General features: G+C 41.9%; 1 protein-coding gene and 4 non-coding genes across 6 annotated transcripts in view; 4 read left to right on the top strand and 1 right to left on the bottom strand.

The window, feature by feature from the left end:
- Positions 1–7,162, bottom strand: part of LOC134631209 (plexin-B2-like) — a 129,848-nt gene extending 122,686 nt beyond the window's left edge. For both annotated transcript variants that reach the window (XM_063479310.1, XM_063479311.1), the window contains exon 1: positions 6,402–7,162. The gene's annotated coding sequence lies outside the window, so the exon portion shown is untranslated. The remainder of the gene's footprint in view (positions 1–6,401) is intronic.
- A 7,413-nt stretch (positions 7,163–14,575) lies between these two features.
- Positions 14,576–14,716, top strand: LOC134632514 (U4 spliceosomal RNA). The gene has a single exon (XR_010094521.1). It is a non-coding gene; the product is annotated as a U4 spliceosomal RNA (small nuclear RNA).
- Positions 14,717–15,392: 676 nt separating this feature from the next.
- On the top strand, positions 15,393–15,533 carry LOC134632512 (U4 spliceosomal RNA). The gene has a single exon (XR_010094519.1). It is a non-coding gene; the product is annotated as a U4 spliceosomal RNA (small nuclear RNA).
- Positions 15,534–16,265: 732 nt separating this feature from the next.
- On the top strand, positions 16,266–16,406 carry LOC134632515 (U4 spliceosomal RNA). Its single transcript, XR_010094522.1, has one exon. It is a non-coding gene; the product is annotated as a U4 spliceosomal RNA (small nuclear RNA).
- A 725-nt stretch (positions 16,407–17,131) lies between these two features.
- Positions 17,132–17,272, top strand: LOC134632513 (U4 spliceosomal RNA). Its single transcript, XR_010094520.1, has one exon. It is a non-coding gene; the product is annotated as a U4 spliceosomal RNA (small nuclear RNA).
- Positions 17,273–17,761: the final 489 nt, after the last annotated feature.

Raw genomic sequence — 17,761 nt, 5'->3', positions numbered from 1 at the left:
TCTGAGTAACAACTTTTACACTGTTGGTAACAAAAATAATGTTTTTAAACATGTGCCCAATTTCAAATTCTTTTAAAAGCCCAATTCATTAAGAAGAAGTTTGTGTATTTTTTTTTATAAAGGCTCTCCAGGTGGGTTCCTTAGATTCAGACAGATCATTCATCTCTTTAACAAAGTTACACTGGCACACACCATTCCTCTATGTCTTCCTCAGTTTGCCACATTACGGTCCCCCACGTCCCTCTCAGGTTGGTGTGACCTTCATCTGCAGCTGCTGCCAGTGCAGTGACCCCTTACGCATCTGTCACCCACCGTTTCTGGCTGAGACTCACATTCAGTTCTTCCTAATTAATCGCCCAGTGTACCTGATCAAAAAAAATAAAACAAAAACCAAAGAAAAAAAAAAAAAAAAAAAAAAAAAAAAAGAGGGCCTGCACTCAACCATATTAACATAAACCAGCAGGACGTCATTTTAGCTGTAAAGCAGAGGTGATAATTAAAAATGATCTTGGCAGGAGGAAATTGGTCAGTTTGAGGATTAACTGTGAAATGACTCACTTGGATAAAAATGAATTGTAGTCTCTGGTGCCTCGGCTAGGATTAAATGGCACTCCACATAGAGTAACTCTCAGCCAAGAACAAAAAGTGCAGTGAAAATGCATTACAGGTGGTATAAGTAGCTCTACATAGTTTTTTTTATTCAGAGGTTTCTGCAAGCCTCTTTTAAACCTAGATCTCCTCGACAAAGATCTATCAATGGGCCGATAAATCCTGCACAGCCAGCTCAATTTGTGCGGAATTAAGCATCGTCTCAACTTCGATGTGTTAAAAGTCTGAGAGATATGACTTGTCTTTTCATCGTAATGGCTAGGGAGGTGGACCTTTCACGTTCCAGCTGACTGAAGCAGGCACGACCTAAAGTGTTTACTTTTTTCATAGCAATATGCACCAAAGCAAAAAATAAAAATGAAATTGCTGCTCACTTTTCTCCTGCCAATACAAAACCTGTGAAGTGAACACATTTGCTAAGATAAATCAAGGTGACCCATGAATCTCATCACTTGTGATAAATTTTCAGATACCCTCCTCTGGGCTGTCAGGCAAAATGACTCAGTGGTTGTTAACCTTTGCCAGCGGCCTAAATAGGTGGGTTGGTTGACTTGCTTCCAGTAAGCAGGCACATCAGTAGCCTCTGTGATACTATGTGTCAGTTTCAACCAGTCAGCTCAGGTGCCACAGGGGAAGCTGGTGAGAGGAGGGAGAAACCGAGGCAAACATCTGTGTTCTCTATCCATCACCGAGTTCAGCCTTCATCCATGCGATGACGCTGACAGCCAATACCACACTCGTTCCCAAAAAATGCCCTTTGAACAGCAGTGCAGATCATGATTTCCTCTGGGCTAACTTTTTCAAGTGTTCGCTTAGCTCTGAATACATCATATCACATCAGTCTTCTCCTCCTCTGCTCTCTCGCCCTCAAAAGGAGATGGGCTATCTCAGTTCTTCTGCAGAACATCCTGAACAAAACCACTTAACTCAGTAATAAAAAGGAAGCTCCCTCCCTATGCAAATAATTTAGCTCCTTCAGGAATGTGAGTGTGTTTACAATATTCATCACATTCCTCTTATGCTCTGAGCACAGAGAGGAGAAAGAAGAGTCACAATGTTTAAAAGGTGAGGACAGAGAAAGAGCAGAATGGGCAGGAGTGGGGGGAAAACCAGTGAAAGTGTGCAGCAGCATTGAGGAAAACATTTTCTCAAGAACTGACTGCATGGTATGTTCGGTTGTTGGCATGGGCTAAAAGACAGCATGTGCTAACAAAGTGTCATGATTGTTATAGTGGTAAAAGTACACCCCACATGACCACTTTATTTGTGAACTGCTCTGCAAGCAGACCAGCTTAAACCACTGCGGGGAACTTTCCGTTGAGGGAGATGGGTGCTTTGTCTCGCCTTGGTATCTTCCTCCACACAGCCCATCTCATAGCCTGCTGCTGAGGGAGTAGGGATGAAAATTACCACTGTCACACCTGGCAAGTTTGTTATGCTATTTTTAATTCTAAGTGGATGTGGCTGAGTCGCGAGGGTTTCATTTGAGTCGGAACGTTACATTACTTTGGTATCATGCTGATACAAAGCTGTGGAAAACATGATGGCATTAAAGATGCCACAGGTACTGGAGTACCAATGGATAAAAACAACATGTGAAATGACAGTGCATGCGCACCAACAGGTGTGATGAGATGTGAAGTGATATTTAGGGAGTGATTTGGACAATCAGTGACATAGACAACCAAAAGCTAGAATGTAATGTTTCTGATCATCAAAAACATTAACAATAGTTAAATTAGTTAAATAATTGTTAAATCATTAACTTTGATTTACCACACTTTTTTTAAGTTTAGTTTTAGTTTAGCTACACCCAGGCCGGATTACAGTAAGACCTGTTGAATCAGGTCACCTGACGAAGTGAAGTAGGCTAAAAGATATCAAACAGCATGCCACGATCTAACAAAACAGCTGAGGAACAAAGTCTGTGACATCTATCAGTCTGGTAAGGGTTACAAAGTCAGTTCTACGACTTTGGGACTCCAGTACACCACAGTGATAGCCATTATCCACAAACGGCAAAAACTTGGAACACTGGTAAAACTTCACAGGAGTGATTACTCCAAGAGTGCATCAACAAGTCATCCAGGAGGTTGCAAAAGAACCCTGAACACCATCTAAAGAACTCCAGTTCTCACTTGTCTCAGTTAAGGTCAGACTTCAGGATTCAACAATAAGAAATAGACTGGGCAAAACAGGGAGACTTCCAAGGAGTAAATCCCTGCTGACCAAAAAGACCACAAAAACTTAAAGACATTTGCCTAAAAACATCTTAATAAGGAAGACTTTGGGGAAAATATTCTGTGGACTGATGAGACAAAAATGTAACTTTTGGAAGGTTTGTGTTCCTCTTGATCTGGTACAAAACTAACACATCACTTCATAAAAAGAACATCATACCAACAGTCAGGTGGCAGTGTGACGGCCTGGGGCTGCTTTCCTGCATCAGGAACAGGATCACTAGCCGGAATTGATGGAATCATGAATTCTGTCCTCCAGAAAATCCTGATAGAGAATGTCATCAGTTTGTTCCCTCAAGGTTGGGTTATGCAAGTCTACCTCTGAATGGCTCAAAAAAAAAAAAAAAAAAGAAAAAAAAGGAGAGAGCGAGAGCGAGAGAGAGAGATGCTTTTGGAGTGGCCTAGTGAAAGTACGGACCTAAATCAGAGTGAGATGCTTTGGCATGACCTTAAACAGGCCACTAATACTCAAAAAACCCTCCAGTGTGGATGAATTAAAACAAGCCTTCAAAGAAAAGTGGACCAAAAGTCTTCCACGGTGATGTGAAGGACTTATTGGCAGTTATTGCCAACGCTTGACTGCAGTTCTTGCTGCCAAGGGTGGCACAACCACTTATTAGGTTTAGGGGGGATTTTTTTCCACAAAGTTCCAGGTAGGGTTAGATAACCTATTTCCCTTAATAAATGAAATCATCATTTATAAACTGCATTTTGTATTTACTGTGAAATATGCAAAAAGCTAAGAAATCAGCAAGAGGTCAAATACTTTTTCACAGTACTGTAATTGAGCTCCAAAGTGGTGTATGACTGTGCATGACATAGGCAAAAAAGCCCTCCATGAATGGGTGAATGGAGTGGTTAGTAAGACTGGAAAACCATTTTGATATCCATCTGCTTTAGAAAACAGTATTTGCAAAGGCTGGTGTCACATGGTTTAGGCTGAAGTGGTCCTAGCTCACTGTTGTGTTTGTGTGTATAAGCACAGGAGGTTTATTGGTACTGGGACCAAATGCCATATATCTAGTAGCATGACCTCCATAGTACAAACAACACCAAATCAGGTCAAGATGGTGGTGTAACGGCAGGAATGCTGCTGAGAAGATAGTTTAGGACAAGGCTGTGGAATCCCAGGGCAGGGGTGGCAACTGTAAAACCCTGTGGTGATAAGATCAGAAATCCACCTCAGCATGACGTCCCTTCATCACAGGATAATCCTCGGACATAAAAAGACAAGCCTATCGCCAATCTGAAGGAAATCTCTAATGCCAAACTGACATACCCTTCAAACATTTACCCACACTCCCCCGAAACCTATTTGTACTTCTGTTAAGGGAGAGGAGCAAAGTACTCATGCATGCCACACCTATTTTATGACCAGTAAGTTTACAAAGTCCAGTCGGAAACAGAAAATGTTGTGCAAACAATATCCGACAGTATGCCTTTCAAAAGTGAAAGTAAGCCTAACAAATACAGCATTTAAATTATGAATCAGATGACATACTATATTTATTATGGTCAGAAAAAACAAGATTAACTAGCGGTAGTACACTGACATGAACCTTTTGCAATGAATATACACATGTCAAGTATCGGTTTAGGGCTGAATTTGTGGCAGATAGAGGAGAAATGGGATTGCCTGTTGCTTACAAAGATTATGGTTTCATTTTTTAAAATGAAAACGGCAGAAGTCAGTAATCCAGCACAAAGGAAACATAAAAACCCCCAACAGTGGATTAGTTTAAATTCATTTGACCTCAAAAATATTGCCAAACCGGTGTATATGTAGGAGACGACATGGTTTTGAGATATGAGCAAAAACTGTGCAGCACTACGAAGTTACAGGATGAACTTTAGCACAACCAAAAACACGTAGGAGCTTTACAGCCGAGTGCTCACTGCCCAGTGATTCACTAGCTCTAGTTCTCAACTGGTCAGAGGCTATTTACCAGATCCAAAAATACACACAGTGGATCACATTGCAAAGTTTCATTTTGAAACCTAACAGCATATTTCCCATAAAAGTCAGGCAGGGGTGAGAGCGGGCTCATGGAAATGCTTGCTTTGCTTGTTGTTTTCCCCGCTTTCCTATTACAGTGTATGAGCTTGCATTCGGCTTTCGGGATTGTTTTGCAGAATCCTGAAACACTAGCATGACCTGAATGAGAAATGTCTTCCTATTCAGTTGTCCTGAAAAGAGCATCTATGATGAAGAAGCGCGGTACGCTTGTCTTCTTCACCCTTGCGGGGAGCAGGAGAAAACATTTATCACCGCTCTCCTCTGCGCAGATAAGGTGTCTCTATTTATTCCGAGCAGAGGAGATAAACACTGAATGAAGCATTGTGGGACAGAGTGAGAGAAAGAAAGAAGAAAGAGAGAGAGATGGTGGCAAAAAAGGGGGGGAAAGGACAAGGAAGCAGCTTGGTTCTCAATTGCCTGTGTGTGTCCATGTGAGCAGATGGCATTTATCCCTGTGCAGCCAGGGTATTGGGAGGCTGACCCCTGCTCTACAGTAACATCCCTCCAAGCCACCACTACTTACTACCACCTACAGCCACCTTTCTTGCTTTCATGTTTCCCCTCACACTACTAATCCATTCCCACTATGAGACTGCTTGTATAATGTTATCTAATGAGAATAATCCCCAGGGCGATGGAGCATCCTACATACAGTAGACCTCTCCACAAAGAGGGGGCAGAGGATGGCAAGGGCTGTTAATAAAAGCACTATTTAGAAAGGCAACAAGGCAGTACAGTGGTCTGTTGAGGTCTGCGCCAGGGACGGAGAGATACAGACTGACAGAACTACACAGGAGATTCAACAGGGACATGAATAGTGCTTCTGTCCTTCTTGTTCTCCACAAGAGAGACAAGGCAGAAAGCAAAAAAAAGAAAGAAATACAAACAGAAGGCGTAGCTCACTACCACTTCTGTCCTCTCTCATGCTGATATACAGCCTAGTGTCCAGAGGTGAGGAACACAGTTCGCATGCCCATTTCTCTCTGAAGCTGCCTGTGTATTGGGGACAGACGGCTTCCCCGGGCGTCTCGTAGCGCTGCTGAGGTGAAATACATGGTTGCGAGACAAGAATGTCTCCCAGAGGTTTGTCTTCTAGAACAATCAGCTGTTGAGTTTGAGAAAAGTAGAGCAAGTTGGCACCCAGACAGCCATAACAACAACTATGCAACTACGGGCTGTAATGAGATTTTGAAAAGCCCTGTAAAAAGACGGCGTTAAGGACACTGTTTTAGAATGTTAAGAAAACTAAACAGCACTTTTAAACTCTCGTTGTAGCACATTTTTAAGCCACAAACGTCACAATAAGTAAAACAATAACAACCAAAGAACAGCGGCGTTACATCAGCGTAACAGCGTTCCTGGCACAAGGTTTACGCTCCCCTGCTAGGTCAATCGGGCGCATAATAAGATATCCAAACTTGGTTCCATACGCACCGGGGTCTGAAATTGACTCTGCGTTTATGAACTATGAAGCAAACAGTCCCAACCCCGCTTTAACGGGGATACACCAGCATCCCCCCCCCCCCGGAACTCACCTTGAAAGGGGGAAAAAAGAGAGAGCGAAGACAGTGGCACAAACGCGAACACTCCAAATCCTGAAGAATCTACCCCCTCCCTCCTGGTTGAACGATACAAAAAAGGGGAAAGACGTCCGTAAGCAAGTTTACATTTTACTCTCCTCTCCTGTGAGGGGGGGCTTCAGAAAGGCACTATTCCGTAGTAGAAAAAAGAAAAACAAAACCCGGACTGCTTGGTTAAACGAATTGTCAATTCCCGCTGAGAGACGACGCGAACAACTCCTTCAACAAAAGAGTGTCTTTGCTTAGAATTTCGGGACTTTCTCCACGCCCAGGTGCCGAGTCACATGGTAGGTTAGTTTCCAGGTGTGCGTGTCTCGTAGCTGCAGATCAGTTGGCAAGCGACACACCTGTGGGATGCGCTCGTGCGCTCGCTCTGACAGTCATCTCGTCTGGAAACGCGGAGGTTGTACATAGGGATGGGGAAGTAAAAAAAATACAGAAAAAAGGGAATGGGATGAAACGGGGAGAGAGAGGGAGAGAGAGAGAAGCGCGCACTGAACGGAGAACAGACGTCGGTGGGATCGCGAAAGGAAGTAGTCTGACCCCCCCCTCTCTCTCTCCTTCGCCGCCTCCTCCTTCTCCTCCTACTCCTGCTCCACTCTGCCGGCGAAGCTACTGTACGAGGAGACAACAACCGGGAAGTAGCGGGGAGGGAAAACGGAGCAACTTGTATCGTCTGTTCTCTGACGCACCGAAATATTTCCGCGCGATGGTAGCGGTGTAGTGGTAAGCCCCCCCTGCCGCCGTGCTGTGGTTCCCAAATTGTGGTCCGGACTCCTCAGTCTGTGGGGGCGGTTCCAGGTCAATCCAGGCAGTGCTCGCAAAGAATTGTTAGGAATGTGTGGAAAACAGCCGATTAGGTTTCGGTTTCAACTGATCCCATTCTCACCCGGGTATATGGTACACTACATAGGCACACGCACAGTTCTGTCTAGTTAGAGCTCGCCACGTTAAATCGCCTTTATTGGGACAGAATCTGTCAGCAGTTTTCCCGCCACATCACAAGTTAGGAAATTAGTTCCCCAAAAGCAACAGACAACTAACCACGTGGAAGCCACAGATGACTTAGATTTTATTTTTGTTTAAGCAGTTATATGCTGCTGATCTTTGCCACCAAAACAACATAATAAAGGCTTTCCCGTCAGCATGCATGATAGGAAATGGTGGTTACAAGAAAACAACGCAATGTCTTGGTTATTTATTTATTAACTGTGGTGTCTCAGTAAACCATGACGGTGTGGCACTGAGCCGTCATAGACCCATAAAAGGACCCAGCAGCCGAGACGGCTTAATGGAATATAGTTATCACTCAAACTGTTTCATTAGCTTTCTTCCACTCGTGTCACAATACTATGTGGGCGTGGGGTGCATTTATGAAATACTGAGGTCAGGAATCCAAAATTCTTCCTGGAGCAACCCAACTCCTGAACCATAACATTTGTATTTTATTTATTCTTGGGTCTCAAAATAGATTCTCTAGACTCTATTAACTCAATTACAGCAGCTTTTGTAGAAGCATAGCCTAATATGTGTTTAACTGCAGGGCATGCACTCCTCAGGTTTGCACTCCACCTTCCCTCAAGCAGTTTGCAGGGTCTTACAGCACCTTTAAATCAGTGCGCATTTAAAAGTACATCATTCCCATTCGTCCAGGATAATCAACAGGCATCGCTGTGGGAAGCTTCCACCGCATATTGCATTGGAAAGGGTGTTCACTAGTTCTCGGGAAGAACTGTTGACAAGGAGGCCTGTCATGTCTCCAGAGAAAGACACATTGCGGTTGAGCTGGCATTTGTTGATCCTGTGAGATTCCCCCAGCAAGTTTTCCCTGACATTGTGTGTCAGGATTGGCAGCAGAAGCCTTCCTTTAAAGCGAGCTGACAGTCACTGTAAATTAGCTGTCAGAATGCCGTAAACAATAGGTGCTTTACTGGTATATTTAAAGTGGATGAATTATGAATTATGTTAATTGCTCCTTTAACCCCGATAAACAACAAAACAGAGACATAAATAATCCACCAGCACTCCATACAAATGAATGCAGATTAATGTAGGGAGGCAATCCGGGGACTCTGTTTGGTTTAAAAATATTTTCAAAAGCAACCACTCGACGTTTATTTATAATTCACCAAGCCCCCGTTTTGACTGTGAATTTACAAGAGCTGTATTAGTAGTCATTATACCACAAATTAGCGGTGTGATCGCTGTACCTCGGCTGTGAATCGTTAATCACGAGAAGCATCGTCTTTGCAGCTCTTAAATCCAGATAGTGAAACAATCTCTCATTGGCCCATGACTCTGTAGCAACCTTTAAATCAGCAATATGTTTTCATCACTTAAAACAAAATACAAGTCAGAGTTTCTACAGATTCTTGACACATGCAAGCAGCAAGGAACTGAAAGTAGCATTGATTTCAGATATGGGCCATATGTGTTTTTAAGTGCTCTTTGAGCTTGATTGGCTCTTTTTCACTCAAGAGGTTATACCCAGTATGTTTTTTGTTTTTTTGTTTTTTGCCTTGGAGCCTAATATCACATAACATTGCAATTTGGCGCACTGAGTTTTGTGACACTGTGTCATGCCTTGTTGTGTGGCTGCGTGTCAGCTCCGAGAGTGATTTATGGGCATGCAAATGAGACTGTCTGTTGAACGAGGAGATGTGCTGCCTTCGCCCCAGAGCAAAAGAGTGGAGACAGCGTGGGGGTGTGAGTCAGTCCCTAAGTGCTGACACAGGCACAGAGCTGGCGAAGATGGGGGAGATGGCCTTCACAGGTCCTCACACTGACTGATGAGATCAAGAAGAAAGTAGGCCAAGCCAGACAAGTGTCAAGGAAACAGACACCCAGAGATGGAGTGAGAGAGACAAACACCTTCCAATCACACGTCGGACTGGGAGAGTGGAAAGTGGCGGGGGTAGAGCTGGCTTGTTTGGGGTCTGAGTTCAATATGTCCAAATCTGTTTGTCTAAAGAGTAATGAGGCTGCTGAGAGTCGTGGAACATGCTGGCCCAGGGGATGTCTGTAGAGTCCAAGTCAAGGCTTTCTAAATTCACTGAAGTGGAATAGAAGTTCACTTTGTTCTGCTAAGATAGCCTGACTGTGATGACATTTTGATCAATGCTCCCATACCTTCCTGCAGCTCGCCTTTATGTTGCTTGAATAGTGATGATATGTTATCACGCTGGTGTCAAACACCGCCATTTGTCACGCGGTGTCCCTCAGCTGGTCTTGGCAGTAAAACGTTTGACTATCAACATATTATACAATGTAATTTATGGTACAGCGTTTCGCCTGTCCATAGTGATATAGTGGTCATATTACATTCAAGGTTCAGAGTTCAAAGTCTGTTTGTCATGTGGACAGACTGCCCTCTGTTGGCTGCGGCTTGTATTGTTTTTAATCAGTAATTTATAACCTGAAAATAGGAGGAACATAACCTAAGTCTACCTATTGGGCAATGCTTTATATTGCACCATACAGTAGTTGCATGCTTATTTAAGATGGTTTCTTTGCAGATATGGTCCAGGTGGCCTAATTCTGAAAACTGATGGGGTGGGGGGTTTGGTTAGTGGTTGTGAATTTGTTTGATTGTTTTAGCCATGGCAGTACTGTGAGTTACACATCTTGCACTTGTCTTTGTGTACAAATCATACATGAAGACAAAAAAGAATCAGGTAAAACTCACAAATAGTTAATTATTACTAGTGTTGTCTTTGTTGTAGCTTTGTTCGTTTGATATTTTTCCTACAATGGCATTGCATTTAGTTCATATATGCATATGCATGTCTCTTACACACAGTAGTAACATAGGTGTGATATAATGAATATAATGAATCCACATTGCACAGAAGGCACTGTGTCTTGTTTTTGGATTGTTTATTGTGTTTAAGGTAAACTGACTGCAGTGTGACTTATCGCGCCGTTTCCTCCCATACAGATGGCATATGGAGTTCATATGGCTTTATTCCTCACTAGAAACCATGAGAGTCCCACAGATGAAACTGTGTAAGTCTTTCACAGTTGGTAAATAACACAAAGCAGTTGATCTTGGCTTTCACACAAAAATCCATGCAACCAATCATTTGTAATAGCGTCCTGGCCCTCTTTTGTTTTAATGGCGCGTGAGCATCAGTGTGCGTGCATCGCAATCATCTCTTCAGTAAAGAATAAGGATGTTAAAACATCCTGTACGTTCACATAATTGTGCCCCGGTGCTCTCGCTGTGTAGGTGTATTGTCACTATCTATCAGTCTTGCTATTCCCTTTATCACCAAGTGAAGGTTGCCAGATATACTGTTGTGGCAAACGTAAAGACGGAGAGACAACAGATGGAGCAGTTCACAGACACAGGATCTTGTCATGGTGGTGATTGATAAAGGTGTGAAGAGAGACTCGACTGGGAGACAGGGGAAGGGTTATTTAAAGCATAGGCTGCACTTTGATATGAATGGCTCCCTGACTTAGCGAAGTGCATCTCCAGCTGTCAGCGTGACTTACAAGTAATTAAAAAAGGGGCGAGCGTGCGAGTAAACCGAGCTGTGGCTACTGTTTGCAGGGCTCACATCCTTTGCAAAAAGCATGTGCGACAGGGAGACATCAGGTTTGGCATAAAACGGATAGACAGGCTTATGGTGCTGTTCTGACTCAGTCTGGGAATAACCACAAGCTGGGAATAGCAGGGTGGCAGCAGTGTGTGGGTTGGTGTGAACAGTCTGCAAGCATGTGTGTGTGTTTTTTTATTTTGCATGTGTGTGTGTCAGAGAGACAGAAAAACACAATATTTAAAGGAGGTTGATGTGGTTGAATATATAGATATGTACAGTTAATGTGTGTCATGTAAACTTACTGATCTACGGAAGTGAAACTGCAATGCTGAAGGTGTCTTTGCAGAACCTAAAAGGCATAGTAAGAAACATTTGTCTTGTGTTATCAGATGCCCCTTCAGACCAGCCGAACTGTCATTTTACCCAAGAAAAATGTCATTGTTTTCCTTCTCCTTCTGCTCATATCGCAATCTAATCACAGCTCGCTCAGCTCATCCTGTATGGTCCAGGTGGCCTCACTCTGAGAGCTAATAGAGGGGGTTTAGCATTAATAAATGTCCTTAACCAGGCTGATGTGACACAGACCAGATTACACAATGGCCTCCTTACGTCCAGCCGTACTCTTGTAAGTAAACAAATGCATAAATCCACCGGCTGCACTTATATGTGTGTCCTGCCTGTTTCCTGTTGAGACTCTGATCAGAGAATCCAAGAGCTGCCTTGTCCTTGACAGCGTCTGTAAATGTGGGAATAAAACGAGTAAGCTGCACTTTGTGAAAAAAGCTGGATAAGCCCGCTTGGTGCATACACAGAGTGGATTTGACTGGAAATCTTTCATTTTCTCAAACCAAAACAGCGTTTCTTAAAATACTACAAGCTGCTCTACATGGTGCAAGACAGATTAGATCATGACTTGAATGTGACAGCGATTTTTTTTCTCCTCTTTTATGAGCCTTGTGATTGGTGGTTCAGGAGGAAAATAGCTCTCAGCTTGTTGAAGACTATGGGCTTTCCACTGAGCCCCTTTTGGATGCCATGTTTTTTATGTGGGCTGCCCAGCAGCCTGTGCTGAACGGTGGAAACAGCTAAGCCATCTGTTACACTCTATTTTCATCAGTCTGCCTACCAGCGGGGGAGAGCCACGGCCCAAAGGGACTTTCAGCTACTCTCACAGACTCCTATTTGTTCAACAGGTCAAGTTTAAGCCTTGCAGCGAGGGACCACCAAGCCAGATCTCATTTTATTACACAGTCCAGGTGATTATAAAACCCACACGTTGCTTGACTGGGCAGAGCTGGTGATAAAAGGGACTATACTAATACCAGAAAAAAGCAATCAGGTGCCTCAGAGAATTAGAAGAGATTATTACTGTCACAGTTGTTAAGTGACCATAGCCCGGTGTGTCCTCAAATTCATTTAAAGCCAGGTTAAAAGGATCATCTTGTGAATTGAACTTTGTTCGTCTAATGTATTTCTTGGGATGAGAAAAGACAAATTTGAGCTTTCCAGGTGAGGATGAAACAGAGGCTGGCAGGATTCATTTGAGATTACTTGGCACAAACATGGTGTAATCCCCTTATCTGCGTACTTACCTGTCCCTGACAGTGATCCAAGCCTACCTCTATGAGCCTCATTGGCCTGACATTCTGGCAGTAGAAAAATCCCAGTCTAATGTGTCAGCCCAGGCAGCTTTAACACCTGGCACGCCAGTGCTTATCTGCTGAGCACCCAAAAGCACCTGCATTATCCTACTGAAGCTTCACAACAAGTGAAAAAGGCCTCTAATATCCACACAGTGAAATTACTGCGTCAGACACACAGCGTGCAAAGTGCGCGCCATTATGAGGGGCTTATAACCTGATGGAAAAATACACATACAGCATGAGATACACCTCATGATTTTCAGCACCCTGTCTTCCGGTGGTCGACACTGAGAGGGTTTCAAAACTGATGAAACAAAGAATAGTGTTGCTTCTTCAACTCATACTCAAGGGAGCTTCATTAAAACTCTGCACTTAAGCTTTTGAGCTATACTGATGATCAAATATGCCCAAGAATTAAGTCTTTATCCCCAAACCTGTGCTTTGTAGAGTGAATTTTGTGCATTAGTTTTGTCACGTAAATGGACTTAAAGTATTAAAACTGAAAAGTACTCAATACAGTGCATCCCTTGTGAGTGTTAGTATCACATATTATATAATTTGATCATTGTTACTCATGCATTAATTTAAAAGAAGGATTTAAACCAGCGGCAGGTTGAGTTGGTACTTATTTTGAACTCTAACACTGCTAACAACAGTGCAGTTTACGTATTTAGAACTTTCTCGGGGATATAAATATTCAAAGCCCCATGCTTCCAGAGATGACAGTCTAAAATAGTCTCTGGATCAGTGGAAAATTAATGGCCCTTCTGCAAATATGGAATTTGTTTAAAGCAATATGAAAGGCAATCCATTACACACTCACATATCTATACTTTAAAAAAAACCCCACAAGGGTGGTGATGGGGAAGTGTTTAATCAATTTCCGGTCTGGTCATTTTTCATTCCTTCCACTTAGTTTTACCTAGGATCACCAGGGAGTGCATCGTTTCAACAGGAATTGAAAAAAGGAAATTACTTTACCTTGAGTGCCCGACTTAGTTTTTATTTATTTATTTTTCTGTTTTGTCGGGATATAACACTATAATGACTGCCAAATTTGTTCCCTCCCCCCATTTTAAATTGAACTTTTCGGCAGACGACAAGCAGGAGCAAGCAGGTGAGAAACACCAGTTTCAGTGTGTTTGAGCGTGGGCCTTGAGCTTTGTTTAGCATCTATGTCTGCAGACTTTATTCACTTAAGTAGTTGTTTTGCTCGTTCATCCCCTCGTGATAATGTTAAACGTATTTGGACGGTAATAAATAACCGTGTGATGGTCAGGTGGCGTCAGTCAGGCCAACACAAACTTAAATCTGCGGTCCACATGCGATTTCAACTAACCAGTACATCTGAAGCCTACAGTATTTTACATGTATTTTGGAATTAGGAGATACACGCAGGCCTTCCTGTGTATTTAATTATTAATTATTATTTATTCGTATTATTTTTTCAGTAATGTAGGCCTTGGCTGAAACCTAAGCAGGCGTATTCGTGCCTATACTGACATCTGGTGGTGTTTTATAATAACGTTGTTGAACCCACTGGACGTTTGAAGTGTTGACTATCGAAGGAAGCTGCCAACCGTGGTAAAATGTTAATTTAAAAAACAAACAAAAACCAGCTATTTGGTGTGTTATTTGCGTGTAAGCATTTTCTGGGCAGCGTGAAGCTCTAAATGAAGGACAGGTTTTAATGCCGGGGCGGGGCTGAAATGACAGTGGAGGATTGAATGTCCCATGATGCACTGCGGCTTGGTAACCATTTCTAAATAATTTTAAACAACCAAAGGTGCATACTTTGGCAAACATCAGCGGTGGACAAGTGAACGATTGTGATTGTGATCAAGGGACCGTTAAATTATAAAAACAAGAACATGAACGATAACACCATAACTAAGGATCGCATGCAGCGAAATGGCCCCTCTGCTCGTGCAGAGTAAAGGTTAGCTTTGCGCAGTGGCAGTATCGTAGCCTATGAGGTTTATCCGAGGCGCGATTATTGCTAGTTGAAAACTTTACCCAATACCCCGCCTTGACGACTTGAAATATAGTCGGCAATGGCAATTTTTGACGGTCTCTACGGAGACTTCTTGTATTGTATAACAACAAGTTTTTTAAAATTAAAAGGAAAGTGGTTTATGTCACCATTAGCTTGAGTGTTTATACTATTCAATTAGCTCATTTAGAAAGGTTGGTAAGCTATATTGTTGGTTTATTGTGATGATTTTGACAGGTCTACATCTTCAAAAGCTAAACTGCTCAGTTTCCGGGCCCACATTGATAAACGTAACGTAGACTACGTCATTTCCTTTTTAAATCCCTAGCGCTTAATTATCATATATATATATATATATATATATATATATATATATATATATATATATATATATATATATATATCCGCAGCGCTTAAAAGTAAATTCTCTTAATTCATCATTTTTTTTAACATTTATATTTATATGTGACTTTATTCACACTGATAAGCCCCCTGGGTATTTAACCGCAGTTACATTCAACACTACCCGCCAGCCCCGCCAGTTCATTGTTTAGGATAAGGGGAACGCTTCGGTGTGTTTTGCATCAGTATAATCCCAGCTTTCTCGTGTTTGTGTTCATTTGCGTAAGAGTGAGTTCGCGGTAAATGATATCGGCTACATTTCTACAGTTTTAGTCTTTTGAATTATAAACCACACCCACTCCTACAACCATGACAGAGACATGTAGGGCCCACAGAGACTACCCTGTCAACGAAGTAGCTCCTCAGCTTTGCGCAGTGGCAGTATCGTAGCCTATGAGGTTTATCCGAGGCGCGATTATTGCTAGTTGAAAACTTTACCCAATACCCCGCCTTGACGACTTGAAATATAGTCGGCAATGGCAATTTTTGACAGTCTCTAAGGAGACTAGTTTTCTTGTTAAAAAGGAGCTCTAATCAGACACATTCACCACTGGATTATTACTATAAATGAGTGGAATACTTCGAGAAGATAGCTGGTAGTTAAAGTATTAAAATGGTTTTATTGGGGGGTACGGTGTTCGCGTTTAGTAACGAAGAGTATGATGCCTTATTTATTCATATTTTATTGAGTAAATGTGTGAATCGCAGTTTTAATTTGTACTTAATATCTTATGTTCTGTGTGTTGTAGAAGTTTGTATCATTGCCTATCCTCTCAGTTTTTGAAATGGCACGGTTAAAACTTTCTGGTTGAATACAGGAGCCCTAAAGTGACGTACCGAGTCACGTCACTTCCGGTTGCAAGTTATTTCCAGTACTTGTATTTATAATTTTTGTTGGCGTGTTTTTGTTGTTGCTATTTAGTTATTTAGGCGGTTTGCCCGTGATTTTACACGCATTGATAACAATCCATCACGTGCATTCAAACGTGATGATGTTGTTTTGGATTACAATGAGCGCTTTGTGTGTTTTGTTCATGATCAAAACATTCTCATTTGCAAGGATTTTTATGTATATTTTTTATTTTGGATATTCTGTGCCACTAATATTGTTTATAGCTATATATACGTTTAATTACAGCTCTATAAATCGTGCATGTTAAAGCCACGCCCACGGTTAAAACCCTAACAGAAAGGTGTAGGGCCCAGAGAGACTACCCTGTCAGCGAAGTAGCTCTTCAGCTTTGCGCAGTGGCAGTATCGTAGCCTATGAGGTTTATCTGAGGCGCGATTATTGCTAGTTGAAAACTTTACCCAATACCCCGCCTTGACGACTTGAAATATAGTCGGCAATGGCAATTTTTGGCGGTCTCTAAGGAGACTAGTTTTTTTGTTAAAAAGTAACTGCAGCCAAATACATTCAGTAGTCTGTTTTTGCTATAAATGTGTGAAGTAGTTCCAAAAGACAGCCGGTGGTTTGAAGTATTAAAGTAGTTTTATTGTGGGGTACGGTGTTCGCGTTTAATAACGAAGAGAATGATGCCTTATTTATTCATATGTTATTGAGTAAATGTGTGAATCGCAGTTTTAATTTGATTTGTACTTAATATCGTATGTTCTGTGTGTTGTATAAGTTTGTATCATTGCCTATCCTCTCAGTTTTTGAAATGGCACGGTTAAAACTTTCTGGTTGAATACAGGAGCCCTAAAGTGACGTACCGGGGCACGTCACTTCCGGTTACAAGTTATTTCCAGTACTTTTATTTATAGTTTTTGTTGTTGCTATTTAGTTATTTAGGCGGTTTGCCCGTGATTTTACACGCATTGATAATTAGCCATCGCGCTCATTCACACGTGATGTTGTTGTTTTGGATTACAATGAGCGCTTTTGTGTTTTGTTCATGATCAAAACATTCTCGTTTGCAAGGTTTTATGATGTATATTTGTTTATTTTGGATATTCTGTGCCGATGATATTGTTTATAGCTATATATACGTTTGATTGCAGCTCTATAAATCGTGCATGTTAAAGCCACGCCCACAGTTAAAACCCTGACAGAGAGGCGTAGGGCCCAGAGAGACTACCCTGTCGCTACGGTCGTCCGATAGCTTTGCGCAGTGGCAGTATCGTAGCCTATGAGGTTTATCCGAGGCGCGATTATTGCTAGTTGAAAACTTTACCCAATACCCCGCCTTGACGACTTGAAATATAGTCGGCAATGGCAATTTTTGACGGTCTCTAAGGAGACTCATCTTCTGTTTAAAGTAAGATGTTGTTAGTTAGAAAGAATAGGTTAAGTGAGGTCAGTGTAATTGTTTGAGTTGTGTATCGTTAGTGTCTTTGTTCTAGTTCCCAGACTATGTTGCCATCTACGTTAGGGTACTATAAAGAAAGGACAGTGTGTTATTCTCACCCTTGCCTTCACATATTACCGAAGTCATAAAAGAGAAAATATTGCACTGTAAGGTTGTATAACCAGAGCTTGAAACAAACCTTTTTTTTTTTTAAACTCAGTTTTACTTTTAAAAAATATTAAAAAAGATAATTGGCTTGTAAAATACAATCAGAGCTTGAAAGCTAAAGATACATTTTTAAGGTCAGTTTTAGTTTAAAAATATAGCCACTTATATTACCTTACTTAAACACAGACAGACTGCAGACAACAGCTTAATAGTCTGAATGGTCTGAATAGAGTGTGTGCGTTAGTGACCTGAGTGATGGGGTTTACTCAGAGCA

Source organism: Pelmatolapia mariae, linkage group LG7 (assembly GCF_036321145.2).
Source record: "Pelmatolapia mariae isolate MD_Pm_ZW linkage group LG7, Pm_UMD_F_2, whole genome shotgun sequence".
NCBI classification, from domain to species: Eukaryota; Metazoa; Chordata; class Actinopteri; order Cichliformes; family Cichlidae; genus Pelmatolapia; species Pelmatolapia mariae.
This window is presented reverse-complemented; position numbering and strand designations above follow the sequence as displayed.